Source organism: Schistocerca americana, chromosome X (genome assembly GCF_021461395.2).
Source record: "Schistocerca americana isolate TAMUIC-IGC-003095 chromosome X, iqSchAmer2.1, whole genome shotgun sequence".
Taxonomy (NCBI): Eukaryota; Metazoa; Arthropoda; class Insecta; order Orthoptera; family Acrididae; genus Schistocerca; species Schistocerca americana.
Genome location: NC_060130.1, coordinates 65,441,991 through 65,458,383, shown reverse-complemented (window position 1 = coordinate 65,458,383; position 16,393 = coordinate 65,441,991).

Sequence of the window (16,393 nt, the reverse complement as noted above, 5' to 3'; positions counted from 1 at the left end):
GTAGCCAAATGCCTCGTCAACAGGCGAAATACATTGGTAAACTGGAGGAGCCCCTAGCAGGAGTACTTTGAAAGTCATGATGTCGACAAATAATGGCGTATCGCGTCTGGTAAAAGGGGCAGAGGAAAATGGTAGATGTGACTGTGGTTTAACGGAGAGACACTGGCAGGAGTAACAATGACTCTCTTAAGGTAGCCAAACGCCTCGTCAATAGGCGAAATACATCGGCAAAGTCGAAAAGCTCCCGGCAGGAGTACTGTGAAAGTCTTTATGTCAATAGATATTAGCGTATCGCTTCAGGAGAATTGGCCAGAGTAAGCTTGTAGATGTGCCTGTTGTAAAATGGGGAGCAACAGCAAGGGGTAACTATGACTCTCTTAAGGTAACCAAATGCTTCGTCAACAGGCGAAATACATCGGCAAACTCGAGAGCTCCCGGCAAGAGTACTGTGAAATTCTTTAGGTTGACCGATAATGGCGTATCGCTTCAGGTGAACTGGCCAGAATAAGATTGAAAATGTGACTGTGGTAAAACGGGGAGCAACTGACAGGAGTAACTATGACTCTCTTAAGGTAGCCAAATGCCTCGTCAACAGGCGAAATACATTGGTAAACTGGAGGAACCCCTAGCAGGAGTACTGTGAAAGTCATAATGTCGAAGAATAATATCGTATCGTGTCTGGTGAAAGGGGCAGAGGAAAATTGTAAAGGTGAATGTGGTTTAACGGAGAGACACTGGCAGGAGTAACTATAACTCTCTTAAGGTAGCCAGGTGCCTCGTCAATATGCGAAATACGTCGGCAAAGTCGAGAAGCTCCCGGCAGGAGAACTGTGAAAGTCTTTATGTCAACAGAAATTAGCGTATCGCTTCAGCAGAATTGGATAGAGTAAGCTTGTAGATGTGCCTGTTGTAAAACGGTGAGCAACAGCAAGGTGTAACTATGACTCTCTTAAGGTATCCAAATGCCTCGTCAACAGGCGAAATACATCGGCAAACTCGAGAAGCTCCCGGCAGGAGTACTGTGAAATTCTTTAGGTTGACTGATAATGGCGTATCGCTACGGGTGGACTGGCCAGAATAAGATTGAAAATGTGACTGTGGTAAAACGGGGAGCAACTGACAGGAGTAAGTATGACTCTCTTAAGGTAGCCAAATGCCTCGTCAACAGGCGAAATACATTGGTAAACTGGAGGAGCCCCTAGCAGGAGTACTTTGAAAGTCATGATGTCGACAAATAATGGCGTATCGCGTCTGGTGAAAGGAGCAGAGGAAAATGGTAGATGTGACTGTGGTTTAACGGAGAGACACTGGCAGGAGTAACTATGACTCTCTTAAGGTAGCCAAACGCCTCGTCAATAGGCGAAATACATCGGCAAAGTCGAAAAGCTCCCGGCAGGAGTACTGTGAAAGTCTTTATGTCAATAGATATTAGCGTATCGCTTCAGAAGAATTGGCCAGAGTAAGCTTGTAGATGTGCCTGTTGTAAAATGGGGAGCAACAGCAAGGGGTAACTATGACTCTCTTAAGGTAACCAAATGCCTCGTCAACAGGCGAAATACATCGGCAAACTCGAGAGCTCCCGGCAAGAGTACTGTGAAATTCTTTAGGTTGACCGATAATGGCGTATCGCTTCAGGTGAACTGGCCAGAATAAGATTGAAAATGTGACTGTGGTAAAACGGGGAGCAACTGACAGGAGTAACTATGACTCTCTTAAGGTAGCCAAATGGTTCAACAGGCGAAATACATTGGTAAACTGGAGGATCCCCTAGCAGGAGTACTGTGAAAGTCATAATGTCGAAGAATAATATCGTATCGTGTCTGGTGAAAGGGGCAGAGGAAAATTGTAAAGGTGAATGTGGTTTAACGGAGAGACACTGGCAGGAGTAACTATAACTCTGTTAAGGTAGCCAGGTGCCTCGTCAATATGCGAAATACGTCGGCAAAGTCGAGATGCTCCCGGCAGGAGAACTGTGAAAGTCTTTATGTCAACAGATATTAGCGTATCGCTTCAGCAGAATTGGATAGAGTAAGCTTGTAGATGTGCCTGTTGTAAAATGGTGAGCAACAGCAAGGTGTAACTATGACTCTCTTAAGGTATCCAAATGCCTCGTCAACAGGCGAAATACATCGGCAAACTCGAGAGATCCCGGCAGGAGTACTGTGAAATTCTTTAGGTTGACCGATAATGGCGTATCGCTTCAGGTGAACTGGCCAGAATAAGATTGAAAATGTGACTGTGGTAAAACGGGGAGCAACTGACAGGAGTAAGTATGACTCTCTTAAGGTAGCCAAATGCCTCGTCAACAGGCGAAATACATTGGTAAACTGGAGGAGCCCCTAGCAGGAGTACTTTGAAAGTCATGATGTCGACAAATAATGGCGTATCGCGTCTGGTAAAAGGGGCAGAGGAAAATGGTAGATGTGACTGTGGTTTAACGGAGAGACACTGGCAGGAGTAACTATGACTCTCTCAAGGTAGCCAAACGCCTCGTCAATAGGCGAAATACATCGGCAAAGTCGAAAAGCTCCCGGCAGGAGTACTGTGAAAGTCTTTATGTCAATAGATATTAGCGTATCGCTTCAGGAGAATTGGCCAGAGTAAGCTTGTAGATGTGCCTGTTGTAAAATGGTGAGCAACAGCAAGGTGTAACTATGACTCTCTTAAGGTATCCAAATGCCTCGTCAACAGGCGAAATACATCGGCAAACTCGAGAGCTCCCGGCAAGAGTACTGTGAAATTCTTTAGGTTGACCGATAATGGCGTATCGCTTCAGGTGAACTGGCCAGAATAAGATTGAAAATGTGACTGTGGTAAAACGGGGAGCAACTGACAGGAGTAACTATGACTCTCTTAAGGTAGCCAAATGGTTCAACAGGCGAAATACATTGGTAAACTGGAGGATCCCCTAGCAGGAGTACTGTGAAAGTCATAATGTCGAAGAATAATATCGTATCGTGTCTGGTGAAAGGGGCAGAGGAAAATTGTAAAGGTGAATGTGGTTTAACGGAGAGACACTGGCAGGAGTAACTATAACTCTCTTAAGGTAGCCAGGTGCCTCTTCAATATGCGAAATACGTCGGCAAAGTCGAGATGCTCCCGGCAGGAGAACTGTGAAAGTCTTTATGTCAACAGATATTAGCGTATCGCTTCAGCAGAATTGGATAGAGTAAGCTTGTAGATGTGCCTGTTGTAAAATGGTGAGCAACAGCAAGGTGTAACTATGACTCTCTTAAGGTATCCAAATGCCTCGTCAACAGGCGAAATACATCGGCAAACTCGAGAGATCCCGGCAGGAGTACTGTGAAATTCTTTAGGTTGACCGATAATGGCGTATCGCTTCAGGTGAACTGGCCAGAATAAGATTGAAAATGTGACTGTGGTAAAACGGGGAGCAACTGACAGGAGTAAGTATGACTCTCTTAAGGTAGCCAAATGCCTCGTCAACAGGCGAAATACATTGGTAAACTGGAGGAGCCCCTAGCAGGAGTACTTTGAAAGTCATGATGTCGACAAATAATGGCGTATCGCGTCTGGTAAAAGGGGCAGAGGAAAATGGTAGATGTGACTGTGGTTTAACGGAGAGACACTGGCAGGAGTAACTATGACTCTCTTAAGGTAGCCAAACGCCTCGTCAATAGGCGAAATACATCGGCAAAGTCGAAAAGCTCCCGGCAGGAGTACTGTGAAAGTCTTTATGTCAATAGATATTAGCGTATCGCTTCAGGAGAATTGGCCAGAGTAAGCTTGTAGATGTGCCTGTTGTAAAATGGGGAGCAACAGCAAGGGGTAACTATGACTCTCTTAAGGTAACCAAATGCTTCGTCAACAGGCGAAATACATCGGCAAACTCGAGAGCTCCCGGCAAGAGTACTGTGAAATTCTTTAGGTTGACCGATAATGGCGTATCGCTTCAGGTGAACTGGCCAGAATAAGATTGAAAATGTGACTGTGGTAAAACGGGGAGCAACTGACAGGAGTAAGTATGACTCTCTTAAGGTAGCCAAATGCCTCGTCAACAGGCGAAATACATTGGTAAACTGGAGGAGCCCCTAGCAGGAGTACTTTGAAAGTCATGATGTCGACAAATAATGGCGTATCGCGTCTGGTAAAAGGGGCAGAGGAAAATGGTAGATGTGACTGTGGTTTAACGGAGAGACACTGGCAGGAGTAACTATGACTCTCTTAAGGTAGCCAAACGCCTCGTCAATAGGCGAAATACATCGGCAAAGTCGAAAAGCTCCCGGCAGGAGTACTGTGAAAGTCTTTATGTCAATAGATATTAGCGTATCGCTTCAGAAGAATTGGCCAGAGTAAGCTTGTAGATGTGCCTGTTGTAAAATGGTGAGCAACAGCAAGGTGTAACTATGACTCTCTTAAGGTATCCAAATGCCTCGTCAACGGGCGAAATACATCGGCAAACTCGAGAGATCCCGGCAGGAGTACTGTGAAATTCTTTAGGTTGACCGATAATGGCGTATCGCTTCAGGTGAACTGGCCAGAATAAGATTGAAAATGTGACTGTGGTAAAACGGGGAGCAACTGACAGGAGTAACTATGACTCTCTTAAGGTAGCCAAATGCCTCGTCAACAGGCGAAATACATTGGTAAACTGGAGGAACCCCTAGCAGGAGTACTGTGAAAGTCATAATGTCGAAGAATAATATCGTATCGTGTCTGGTGAAAGGGGCAGAGGAAAATTGTAAAGGTGAATGTGGTTTAACGGAGAGACACTGGCAGGAGTAACTATAACTCTCTTAAGGTAGCCAGGTGCCTCGTCAATATGCGAAATACGTCGGCAAAGTCGAGAAGCTCCCGGCAGGAGAACTGTGAAAGTCTTTATGTCAACAGAAATTAGCGTATCGCTTCAGCAGAATTGGATAGAGTAAGCTTGTAGATGTGCCTGTTGTAAAATGGTGAGCAACAGCAAGGTGTAACTATGACTCTCTTAAGGTATCCAAATGCCTCGTCAACAGGCGAAATACATCGGCAAACTCGAGAAGCTCCCGGCAGGAGTACTGTGAAATTCTTTAGGTTGACTTATAATGGCGTATCGCTACGGGTGGACTGGCCAGAATAAGATTGAAAATGTGACTGTGGTAAAACGGGGAGCAACTGACAGGAGTAAGTATGACTCTCTTAAGGTAGCCAAATGCCTCGTCAACAGGCGAAATACATTGGTAAACTGGAGGAGCCCCTAGCAGGAGTACTTTGAAAGTCATGATGTCGACAAATAATGGCGTATCGCGTCTGGTGAAAGGAGCAGAGGAAAATGGTAGATGTGACTGTGGTTTAACGGAGAGACACTGGCAGGAGTAACTATGACTCTCTTAAGGTAGCCAAACGCCTCGTCAATAGGCGAAATACATCGGCAAAGTCGAAAAGCTCCCGGCAGGAGTACTGTGAAAGTCTTTATGTCAATAGATATTAGCGTATCGCTTCAGAAGAATTGGCCAGAGTAAGCTTGTAGATGTGCCTGTTGTAAAATGGGGAGCAACAGCAAGGGGTAACTATGACTCTCTTAAGGTAACCAAATGCCTCGTCAACAGGCGAAATACATCGGCAAACTCGAGAGCTCCCGGCAAGAGTACTGTGAAATTCTTTAGGTTGACCGATAATGGCGTATCGCTTCAGGTGAACTGGCCAGAATAAGATTGAAAATGTGACTGTGGTAAAACGGGGAGCAACTGACAGGAGTAACTATGACTCTCTTAAGGTAGCCAAATGGTTCAACAGGCGAAATACATTGGTAAACTGGAGGATCCCCTAGCAGGAGTACTGTGAAAGTCATAATGTCGAAGAATAATATCGTATCGTGTCTGGTGAAAGGGGCAGAGGAAAATTGTAAAGGTGAATGTGGTTTAACGGAGAGACACTGGCAGGAGTAACTATAACTCTCTTAAGGTAGCCAGGTGCCTCGTCAATATGCGAAATACGTCGGCAAAGTCGAGATGCTCCCGGCAGGAGTACTGTGAAAGTCTTTATGTCAATAGATATTAGCGTATCGCTTCAGAAGAATTGGCCAGAGTAAGCTTGTAGATGTGCCTGTTGTAAAATGGGGAGCAACAGCAAGGGGTAACTATGACTCTCTTAAGGTAACCAAATGCCTCGTCAACAGGCGAAATACATCGGCAAACTCGAGAGCTCCCGGCAAGAGTACTGTGAAATTCTTTAGGTTGACCGATAATGGCGTATCGCTTCAGGTGAACTGGCCAGAATAAGATTGAAAATGTGACTGTGGTAAAACGGGGAGCAACTGACAGGAGTAACTATGACTCTCTTAAGGTAGCCAAATGGTTCAACAGGCGAAATACATTGGTAAACTGGAGGATCCCCTAGCAGGAGTACTGTGAAAGTCATAATGTCGAAGAATAATATCGTATCGTGTCTGGTGAAAGGGGCAGAGGAAAATTGTAAAGGTGAATGTGGTTTAACGGAGAGACACTGGCAGGAGTAACTATAACTCTCTTAAGGTAGCCAGGTGCCTCGTCAATATGCGAAATACGTCGGCAAAGTCGAGAAGCTCCCGGCAGGAGAACTGTGAAAGTCTTTATGTCAATAGATATTAGCGTATCGCTTCAGGAGAATTGGCCAGAGTAAGCTTGTAGATGTGCCTGTTGTAAAATGGGGAGCAACAGCAAGGGGTAACTATGACTCTCTTAAGGTAACCAAATGCTTCGTCAACAGGCGAAATACATCGGCAAACTCGAGAGCTCCCGGCAAGAGTACTGTGAAATTCTTTAGGTTGACCGATAATGGCGTATCGCTTCAGGTGAACTGGCCAGAATAAGATTGAAAATGTGACTGTGGTAAAACGGGGAGCAACTGACAGGAGTAAGTATGACTCTCTTAAGGTAGCCAAATGCCTCGACAACAGGCGAAATACATTGGTAAACTGGAGGAGCCCCTAGCAGGAGTACTTTGAAAGTCATGATGTCGACAAATAATGGCGTATCGCGTCTGGTGAAAATGGCAGAGGAAAATGGTAGATGTGACTGTGGTTTAACGGAGAGACACTGGCAGGAGTAACTATGACTCTCTTAAGGTAGCCAAATGGTTCAACAGGCGCAATACATTGGTAAACTGGAGGAACCCCTAGCAGGAGTACTGTGAAAGTCATAATGTCGAAGAATAATATCGTATCGTGTCTGGTGAAAGGGGCAGAGGAAAATTGTAAAGGTGAATGTGGTTTAACGGAGAGACACTGGCAGGAGTAACTATAACTCTCTTAAGGTAGCCAGGTGCCTCGTCAATATGCGAAATACGTCGGCAAAGTCGAGAAGCTCCCGGCAGGAGAACTGTGAAAGTCTTTATGTCAACAGATATTAGCGTATCGCTTCAGCAGAATTGGATAGAGTAAGCTTGTAGATGTGCCTGTTGTAAAATGGTGAGCAACAGCAAGGTGTAACTATGACTCTCTTAAGGTATCCAAATGCCTCGTCAACAGGCGAAATACATCGGCAAACTCGAGAGATCCCGGCAGGAGTACTGTGAAATTCTTTAGGTTGACCGATAATGGCGTATCGCTTCAGGTGAACTGGCCAGAATAAGATTGAAAATGTGACTGTGGTAAAACGGGGAGCAACTGACAGGAGTAAGTATGACTCTCTTAAGGTAGCCAAATGCCTCGACAACAGGCGAAATACATTGGCAAACTGGAGGAGCCCCTAGCAGGAGTACTTTGAAAGTCATGATGTCGACAAATAATGGCGTATCGCGTCTGGTGAAAATGGCAGAGGAAAATGGTAGATGTGACTGTGGTTTAACGGAGAGACACTGGCAGGAGTAACTATGACTCTCTTAAGGTAGCCAAATGGTTCAACAGGCGCAATACATTGGTAAACTGGAGGAACCCCTAGCAGGAGTACTGTGAAAGTCATAATGTCGAAGAATAATATCGTATCGTGTCTGGTGAAAGGGGCAGAGGAAAATTGTAAAGGTGAATGTGGTTTAACGGAGAGACACTGGCAGGAGTAACTATAACTCTCTTAAGGTAGCCAGGTGCCTCGTCAATATGCGAAATACGTCGGCAAAGTCGAGAAGCTCCCGGCAGGAGAACTGTGAAAGTCTTTATGTCAACAGATATTAGCGTATCGCTTCAGCAGAATTGGATAGAGTAAGCTTGTAGATGTGCCTGTTGTAAAATGGTGAGCAACAGCAAGGTGTAACTATGACTCTCTTAAGGTATCCAAATGCCTCGTCAACAGGCGAAATACATCGGCAAACTCGAGAAGCTCCCGGCAGGAGTACTGTGAAATTCTTTAGGTTGACTGATAATGGCGTATCGCTACGGGTGGACTGGCCAGAATAAGATTGAAAATGTGACTGTGGTAAAACGGGGAGCAACTGACAGGAGTAAGTATGACTCTCTTAAGGTAGCCAAATGCCTCGTCAACAGGCGAAATACATTGGTAAACTGGAGGAGATCCTAGCAGGAGTACTTTGAAAGTCATGATGTCGACAAATAATGGCGTATCGCGTCTGGTGAAAGGGGCAGAGGAAAATGGTAGATGTGACTGTGGTTTAACGGAGAGACACTGACAGGAGTAACTATGAGTCTCTTAAGGTAGCCAAACGCCTCGTCAATAGGCGAAATACATCGGCAAAGTCGAAAAGCTCCCGGCAGGAGTACTGTGAAAGTCTTTATGTCAATAGATATTAGCGTATCGCTTCAGGAGAATTGGCCAGAGTAAGCTTGTAGATGTGCCTGTTGTAAAATGGGAAGCAACAGCAAGGGGTAACTATGACTCTCTTAAGGTAACCAAATGCCTCGTCAACAGGCGAAATACATCGGCAAACTCGAGAGCTCCCGGCAAGAGAACTGTGAAATTCTTTAGGTTGACCGATAATGGCGTATCGCTTCAGGTGAACTGGCCAGAATAAGATTGAAAATGTGACTGTGGTAAAACGGGGAGCAACTGACAGGAGTAACTATGACTCTCTTAAGGTAGCCAAATGGTTCAACAGGCGAAATACATTGGTAAACTGGAGGATCCCCTAGCAGGAGTACTGTGAAAGTCATAATGTCGAAGAATAATATCGTATCGTGTCTGGTGAAAGGGGCAGAGGAAAATTGTAAAGGTCAATGTGGTTTAACGGAGAGACACTGGCAGGAGTAACTATAACTCTCTTAAGGTAGCCAGGTGCCTCGTCAATATGCGAAATACGTCGGCAAAGTCGAGAAGCTCCCGGCAGGAGAACTGTGAAAGTCTTTATGTCAACAGATATTAGCGTATCGCTTCAGCAGAATTGGATAGAGTAAGCTTGTAGATGTGCCTGTTGTAAAATGGTGAGCAACAGCAAGGTGTAACTATGACTCTCTTAAGGTATCCAAATGCCTCGTCAACAGGCGAAATACATCGGCAAACTCGAGAGATCCCGGCAGGAGTACTGTGAAATTCTTTAGATTGACCGATAATGGCGTATCGCTTCAGGTGAACTGGCCAGAATAAGATTGAAAATGTGACTGTGGTAAAACGGGGAGCAACTGACAGGAGTAAGTATGACTCTCTTAAGGTAGCCAAATGCCTCGTCAACAGGCGAAATACATTGGTAAACTGGAGGAGCCCCTAGCAGGAGTACTTTGAAAGTCATGATGTCGACAAATAATGGCGTATCGCGTCTGGTGAAAGGGGCAGAGGAAAATGGTAGATGTGACTGTGGTTTAACGGAGAGACACTGGCAGGAGTAACTATGACTCTCTTAAGGTAGCCAAACGCCTCGTCAATAGGCGAAATACATCGGCAAAGTCGAAAAGCTCCCGGCAGGAGTACTGTGAAAGTCTTTATGTCAATAGATATTAGCGTATCGCTTCAGGAGAATTGGCCAGAGTAAGCTTGTAGATGTGCCTGTTGTAAAATGGGGAGCAACAGCAAGGGGTAACTATGACTCTCTTAAGGTAACCAAATGCTTCGTCAACAGGCGAAATACATCGGCAAACTCGAGAGCTCCCGGCAAGAGTACTGTGAAATTCTTTAGGTTGACCGATAATGGCGTATCGCTTCAGGTGAACTGGCCAGAATAAGATTGAAAATGTGACTGTGGTAAAACGGGGAGCAACTGACAGGAGTAACTATGACTCTCTTAAGGTAGCCAAATGCCTCGTCAACAGGCGAAATACATTGGTAAACTGGAGGAACCCCTAGCAGGAGTACTGTGAAAGTCATAATGTCGAAGAATAATATCGTATCGTGTCTGGTGAAAGGGGCAGAGGAAAATTGTAAAGGTGAATGTGGTTTAACGGAGAGACACTGGCAGGAGTAACTATAACTCTCTTAAGGTAGCCAGGTGCCTCGTCAATATGCGAAATACGTCGGCAAAGTCGAGAAGCTCCCGGCAGGAGAACTGTGAAAGTCTTTATGTCAACAGATATTAGCGTATCGCTTCAGCAGAATTGGATAGAGTAAGCTTGTAGATGTGCCTGTTGTAAAATGGTGAGCAACAGCAAGGTGTAACTATGACTCTCTTAAGGTATCCAAATGCCTCGTCAACAGGCGAAATACATCGGCAAACTCGAGAAGCTCCCGGCAGGAGTACTGTGAAATTCTTTAGGTTGACTGATAATGGCGTATCGCTACGGGTGGACTGGCCAGAATAAGATTGAAAATGTGACTGTGGTAAAACGGGGAGCAACTGACAGGAGTAAGTATGACTCTCTTAAGGTAGCCAAATGCCTCGTCAACAGGCGAAATACATTGGTAAACTGGAGGAGCCCCTAGCAGGAGTACTTTGAAAGTCATGATGTCGACAAATAATGGCGTATCGCGTCTGGTGAAAGGAGCAGAGGAAAATGGTAGATGTGACTGTGGTTTAACGGAGAGACACTGGCAGGAGTAACTATGACTCTCTTAAGGTAGCCAAACGCCTCGTCAATAGGCGAAATACATCGGCAAAGTCGAAAAGCTCCCGGCAGGAGTACTGTGAAAGTCTTTATGTCAATAGATATTAGCGTATCGCTTCAGGAGTATTGGCCAGAGTAAGCTTGTAGATGTGCCTGTTGTAAAATGGGGAGCAACAGCAAGGGGTAACTATGACTCTCTTAAGGTAACCAAATGCCTCGTCAACAGGCGAAATACATCGGCAAACTCGAGAGATCCCGGCAGGAGTACTGTGAAATTCTTTAGGTTGACCGATAATGGCGTATCGCTTCAGGTGAACTGGCCAGAATAAGATTGAAAATGTGACTGTGGTAAAACGGGGAGCAACAGACAGGAGTAACTATGACTCTCTTAAGGTAGCCAAATGCCTCGTCAACAGGCGAAATACATTGGTAAACTGGAGGAGCCCCTAGCAGAAGTACTTTGAAAGTCATGATGTCTACAAATATTGGCGTATCGCGTCTGGTGAAAGGGGCAGAGGAGAATGGTAGATGTGACTGTGGTTTAACGGAGAGACACGGGCAGGAGTAACTATGACTCTCTTAAGGTTGCCAAACGCCTCGTCAATAGGCGAAATACATCGGCAAAGTCGAAAAGATCCCGGCAGGAATACTGTGAAAGTCTTTATGTCAACAGATATTAGCCTATCGCTTCAGAGGAATTGGCCAGAGTAAGCTTGTAGATGTGCCTGTTGTAAAATGGTGAGCAACAGCAAGGTGTAACTATGACTCTCTTAAGGTATCCAAATGCCTCGTCAACAGGCGAAATACATTGGTAAACTGGAGGAGGCCCTAGCAGGAGTACTTTGAAAGTCATGATGTCGACAAATAATGGCGTATCGCGTCTGGTGAAAGGAGCAGAGGAAAATGGTAGATGTGACTGTGGTTTAACGGAGAGACACTGGCAGGAGTAACTATGACTCTCTTAAGGTAGCCAAACGCCTCGTCAATAGGCGAAATACATCGGCAAAGTCGAAAAGCTCCCGGCAGGAGTACTGTGAAAGTCTTTATGTCAATAGATATTAGCGTATCGCTTCAGGAGAATTGGCCAGAGTAAGCTTGTAGATGTGCCTGTTGTAAAATGGGGAGCAACAGCAAGGGGTAACTATGACTCTCTTAAGGTAACCAAATGCCTCGTCAACAGGCGAAATACATCGGCAAACTCGAGAGATCCCGGCAGGAGTACTGTGAAATTCCTTAGGTTGACCGATAATGGCGTATCGCTTCAGGTGAACTGGCCAGAATAAGATTGAAAATGTGACTGTGGTAAAACGGGGAGCAACTGACAGGAGTAACTATGACTCTCTTAAGGTAGCCAAATGGTTCGTCAACAGGCGAAATACATTGGTAAACTGGAGGAACCCCTAGCAGGAGTACTGTGAAAGTCATAATTTCGACAAATAATGGCGTATCGCGTCTGGTGAAAGCGGCAGAGGAAAATCGTAGACGTGACTGTGGTTTAACGGGGAGCAACTGACAGGAGTAACTATGACTCTCTTAAGGTAGCCAAATGCCTCGTCAAGTGGCGTATCGCTTCGGGTGAAATCAAGATTGAAAATGTGACTGTGGTAAATCGGGGAGCAACAGACAGGAGTAACTATGACTCTCTTAAGGTAGCCAAATGCCTCGTCAACAGGCGAAATACATTGGTAAACTGGAGGAGACCCTAGCAGAAGTACTTTGAAAGTCATGATGTCTACAAATATTGGCGCATCGCGTCTGGTGAAAGGGGCAGAGGAGAATGGTAGATGTGACTGTGGTTTAACGGAGAGACACGGGCAGGAGTAACTATGACTCTCTTAAGGTTGCCAAACGCCTCGTCAATAGGCGAAATACATCGGCAAAGTCGAAAAGATCCCGGCAGGAATACTGTGAAAGTCTTTATGTCAACAGATATTAGCCTATCGCTTCAGAGGAATTGGCCAGAGTAAGCTTGTAGATGTGCCTGTTGTAAAATGGTGAGCAACAGCAAGGTGTAACTATGACTCTCTTAAGGTATCCAAATGCCTCGTCAACAGGCGAAATACATCGGCAAACTCGAGAAGCTCCCGGCAGGAGTACTGTGAAATTCTTTAGGTTGACTGATAATGGCGTATCGCTTCGGGTGAACTGGCCAGAATAAGATTGAAAATGTGACTGTGGTAAAACGGGGAGCAACTGACAGGAGTAAGTATGACTCTCTTAAGGTAGCCAAATGCCTCGACAACAGGCGAAATACATTGGTAAACTGGAGGAGCCCCTAGCAGGAGTACTTTGAAAGTCATGATGTCGACAAATAATGGCGTATCGCGTCTGGTGAAAGGGGCAGAGGAAAATGGTAGATGTGACTGTGGTTTAACGGAGAGACACTGGCAGGAGTAACTATGACTCTCTTAAGGTAGCCAAACGCCTCGTCAATAGGCGAAATACATCGGCAAAGTCGAAAAGCTCCCGGCAGGAGTACTGTGAAAGTCTTTATGTCAATAGATATTAGCGTATCGCTTCAGGAGAATTGGCCAGAGTAAGCTTGTAGATGTGCCTGTTGTAAAATGGGGAGCAACAGCAAGGGGTAACTATGACTCTCTTAAGGTAACCAAATGCTTCGTCAACAGGCGAAATACATCGGCAAACTCGAGAGCTCCCGGCAAGAGTACTGTGAAATTCTTTAGGTTGACCGATAATGGCGTATCGCTTCAGGTGAACTGGCCAGAATAAGATTGAAAATGTGACTGTGGTAAAACGGGGAGCAACTGACAGGAGTAACTATGACTCTCTTAAGGTAGCCAAATGCCTCGTCAACAGGCGAAATACATTGGTAAACTGGAGGAACCCCTAGCAGGAGTACTGTGAAAGTCATAATGTCGAAGAATAATATCGTATCGTGTCTGGTGAAAGGGGCAGAGGAAAATTGTAAAGGTGAATGTGGTTTAACGGAGAGACACTGGCAGGAGTAACTATAACTCTCTTAAGGTAGCCAGGTGCCTCGTCAATATGCGAAATACGTCGGCAAAGTCGAGAAGCTCCCGGCAGGAGAACTGTGAAAGTCTTTATGTCAACAGATATTAGCGTATCGCTTCAGCAGAATTGGATAGAGTAAGCTTGTAGATGTGCCTGTTGTAAAATGGTGAGCAACAGCAAGGTGTAACTATGACTCTCTTAAGGTATCCAAATGCCTCGTCAACAGGCGAAATACATCGGCAAACTCGAGAAGCTCCTGGCAGGAGTACTGTGAAATTCTTTAGGTTGACTGGTAATGGCGTATCGCTACGGGTGGACTGGCCAGAATAAGATTGAAAATGTGACTGTGGTAAAACGGGGAGCAACTGACAGGAGTAAGTATGACTCTCTTAAGGTAGCCAAATGCCTCGTCAACAGGCGAAATACATTGGTAAACTGGAGGAGCCCCTAGCAGGAGTACTTTGAAAGTCATGATGTCGACAAATAATGGCGTATCGCGTCTGGTGAAAGGAGCAGAGGAAAATGGTAGATGTGACTGTGGTTTAACGGAGAGACACTGGCAGGAGTAACTATGAATCTTTTAAGGTAGCCAAACGCCTCGTCAATAGGCGAAATACATCGGCAAAGTCGAAAAGCTCCCGGCAGGAGTACTGTGAAAGTCTTTATGTCAATAGATATTAGCGTATCGCTTCAGGAGAATTGGCCAGAGTAAGCTTGTAGATGTGCCTGTTGTAAAATGGGGAGCAACAGCAAGGGGTAACTATGACTCTCCTAAGGTAACCAAATGCCTCGTCAACAGGCGAAATACATCGGCAAACTCGAGAGATCCCGGCAGGAGTACTGTGAAATTCTTTAGGTTGACCGATAATGGCGTATCGCTTCAGGTGAACTGGCCAGAATAAGATTGAAAATGTGACTGTGGTAAAACGGGGAGCAACTGACAGGAGTAACTATGACTCTCTTAAGGTAGCCAAATGGTTCGTCAACAGGCGAAATACATTGGTAAACTGGAGGAACCCCTAGCAGGAGTACTGTGAAAGTCATAATTTCGACAAATAATGGCGTATCGCGTCTGGTGAAAGCGGCAGAGGAAAATCGTAGATGTGACTGTGGTTTAACGGGGGTAAAATGGTGAGCAACAGCAAGGTGTAACTATGACTCTCTTAAGGTATCCAAATGCCTCGTCAACAGGCGAAATACATCGGCAAATACGAGAAGCTCCCGGCAGGAGTACTGTGAAATTCTTTAGGTTGACCGAGAATGGCGTATCGCTTCAGGTGAACTGGCCAGAATAAGTCTGAAAATGTGACTGTGGTAAAACGGGGAGCAACTGACAGGAGTAACTATGACTCTCTTAAGGTAGCCAAATGCCTCGTCAACAGGCGAAATACATTGGTAAACTGGAGGATCCCCTAGCAGGAGTACTGTGAAAGTCATAATGTCGAAGAATAATATCGTATCGTGTCTGGTGAAAGGGGCAGAGGAAAATTGTAAAGGTGAATGTGGTTTAACGGAGAGACACTGGCAGGAGTAACTATAACTCTCTTAAGGTAGCCAGGTGCCTCGTCAATATGCGAAATACGTCGGCAAAGTCGAGAAGCTCCCGGCAGGAGAACTGTGAAAGTCTTTATGTCAACAGATATTAGCGTATCGCTTCAGCAGAATTGGATAGAGTAAGCTTGTAGATGTGCCTGTTGTAAAATGGTGAGCAACAGCAAGGTGTAACTATGACTCTCTTAAGGTATCCAAATGCCTCGTCAACAGGCGAAATACATCGGCAAACTCGAGAGATCCCGGCAGGAGTACTGTGAAATTCTTTAGGTTGACCGATAATGGCGTATCGCTTCAGGTGAACTGGCCAGAATAAGATTGAAAATGTGACTGTGGTAAAACGGGGAGCAACTGACAGGAGTAAGTATGACTCTCTTAAGGTAGCCAAATGCCTCGTCAACAGGCGAAATACATTGGTAAACTGGAGGAGCCCCTAGCAGGAGTACTTTGAAAGTCATGATGTCGACAAATAATGGCGTATCGCGTCTGGTGAAAGGGGCAGAGGAAAATGGTAGATGTGACTGTGGTTTAACGGAGAGACACTGGCAGGAGTAACTATGACTCTCTTAAGGTAGCCAAACGCCTCGTCAATAGGCGAAATACATCGGCAAAGTCGAAAAGCTCCCGGCAGGAGTACTGTGAAAGTCTTTATGTCAATAGATATTAGCGTATCGCTTCAGGAGAATTGGCCAGAGTAAGCTTGTAGATGTGCCTGTTGTAAAATGGGGAGCAACAGCAAGGGGTAACTATGACTCTCTTAAGGTAACCAAATGCCTCGTCAACAGGCGAAATACATCGGCAAACTCGAGAGATCCCGGCAGGAGTACTGTGAAATTCTTTAGGTTGTCCGATAATGGCGTATCGCTTCAGGTGAACTGGCCAGAATAAGTCTGAAAATGTGACTGTGGTAAAACGGGGAGCAACTGACAGGAGTAACTATGACTCTCTTAAGGTAGCCAAATGCCTCGTCAACAGGCGAAATACATTGGTAAACTGGAGGAACCCCTAGCAGGAGTACTGTGAAAGTCA